This window comes from Colobus angolensis, unplaced genomic scaffold (genome assembly GCF_000951035.1).
Source record: "Colobus angolensis palliatus isolate OR3802 unplaced genomic scaffold, Cang.pa_1.0 Scaffold14, whole genome shotgun sequence".
In the NCBI taxonomy this organism is placed as follows: domain Eukaryota; kingdom Metazoa; phylum Chordata; class Mammalia; order Primates; family Cercopithecidae; genus Colobus; species Colobus angolensis.
Window position 1 is genome coordinate 6,040,360 of NW_012114488.1, and position 2,168 is coordinate 6,042,527.

Below are 2,168 nucleotides of genomic sequence, written 5' to 3' on the forward strand. Positions count from 1 at the left end.
CAGGGGGTGTACACCCTTCTGTGATATTGTTCTTGACATTCAGTGGGGGAGAGGATAACATGAATCCCAACATTGCTGAAGGTGCACAGACCCCTGTGATGTAGTTCCTAATGTACAGGGAAAAGAGAAGAATATTCCTCTCAATATCGCAGGGAGTGTAACCACCCTGCCCCCCGTATATTGTTCCTAATATGCAGTGGGGTGGAGGCTCATAGTACTCCCAATATCCCAGAAGGTGCACACACACCTCTGATATAGTTCCTAATATCCAGCGGGAGAGAGGCTGATTTTACTTTCGATATCGCAGTGGGTGTACACCACCCCCAACTCCGTGGTATCTTTCCCAATATCCAGGCGGGAAGAAGATGACATGGCTGACAATATCGAAGGATGAGAACACCTCTTCAGTGATATGGTTCCTCTTATCCAGGAGGTGAATGGATGATATTACTCCCAATAAAGTAGGAACCATACAGCCACCTTGGGATTTTGTCCTTAATAACCACAGGGGAGAGGTGATATTACTACCAGTATTGCAAGAGGTGTACACCCCTCCTGTGATATTGCTTCTTATATCCAGGAAAGGAGAACATGGTATTAGTACCAATATTGAAGGGATGGACAGCCCCCATGGGATATTGTTCTAAAGATACAGGTTGAAAGAGGATGAGATGCCATCCAATATAACAAGGGGTGTACACCCCGCCTGTGATATGAATCGTAAAACCTAGAAGAAGAGAGAATGACATTGCTTCCAAAAATACATGGGGTGTACGCTCACCCTGTGATATTGTTCATGCCATCTGAAGGAAGAGATGATGATACTACTCCCACTACCAGAGAAGGTACACACACCACTGTGATATTGTTCCTCATAACTTGTGAGGGAGAGCATGATATTACTTCCAGTTTGACAGTGGCTTGACACCCAGACTGTGATATTGCTCCTAATTTCCAGTAGCTAAAGTATGGTGTACCTGCCAAGAGAGTAGTGGGTGTACAGCCGCCCTGTGATATGTCTCCGAATATTCAGGGAAACACAGGAAGACATTACACCAAATCTTCCGAAAAGCATACACCCATTGTGTGATATGGTTGCTAATATCCGGAGGTGCAGAGGATGGTATTCGTTCTCCGATCGCAGGCTGTGTACACGCAACCTGTGAAATGGTTCCTAATATCCTGAATAAAAGAGACTGCTAATAATGGACACACATTGCAGGGGGGAGTAATTGGCTATTACGATCCACATCACAGGGGGTGAGGCACTCCCCATGATATGGGGAGTAATTGCAACCCCCTCTCCTCCCTGGCTATTATGATCCACATCGCAGGGCAGTTCAGGACACCAGCCCTGCCCCAACCTTGACCAAGACAGTGGGTGTCATGGGACCACCTCAGGAAGGGTGGCTGCTCAGCTCGAGCGCATCCCTGCTGCCAAAGACCAACTGTTCCTGCTAGTTTGAATCTGGCCACAGGGTCTCTGTTGGTGAGACAGGTGACCATGAGGCAGACACCCTGAAATCTAGCACGACAGACCTCAATGCCCCCACGAGAGACACCATAGCACGCAGACTTTGCAGACATACTAGCGAAGGCCACAGCAGGCCCTGAGTGAGGAAGAAGCTGACCAAGATCCTGGGGTCCTGCCACACAGCCCTTAAACCAGAGACTGGAAACTGTTTCCCTAAAGAGCCAGGAGTCAGTATTTTCAGCTTTGCCAACTGATCTTTGCCTCAAGGATGCAACTCTGCCATGGCTGCATGACAGCAGCCTTCTGCAGGTGGCCTGTGAAGAGATGGGCATGACTGCACCCACATCAAACTTTACTTATGGACATGGAACCTTCTCAGTGTCATGAAGTGTTATTTTTTTATTTGTTCAGCCATTTGGAAATGTAAAATCCATTCTTGATTCACGGGCCACAAGAGCAGGCAGGGACAGGCTGCCCCTGGCTGACCTCTGGAATGAGCTTAGAGAAGGAAATGACAGGCTGGGCCAGTGCAGCCTCCTCACAGTGGGTTCGCTGCAGGATGGTCCTTTGTAGCAACCACTTCTCATCCTTCATCTTGGCTTCAAGTGCAGTTCAGGTGGAGAAAGAGAGAACAGAACTGGCCTCAGCAACAAGAAGGAAGGAGATGCAGGGTCAAGCAGCCATGTGGATCCAT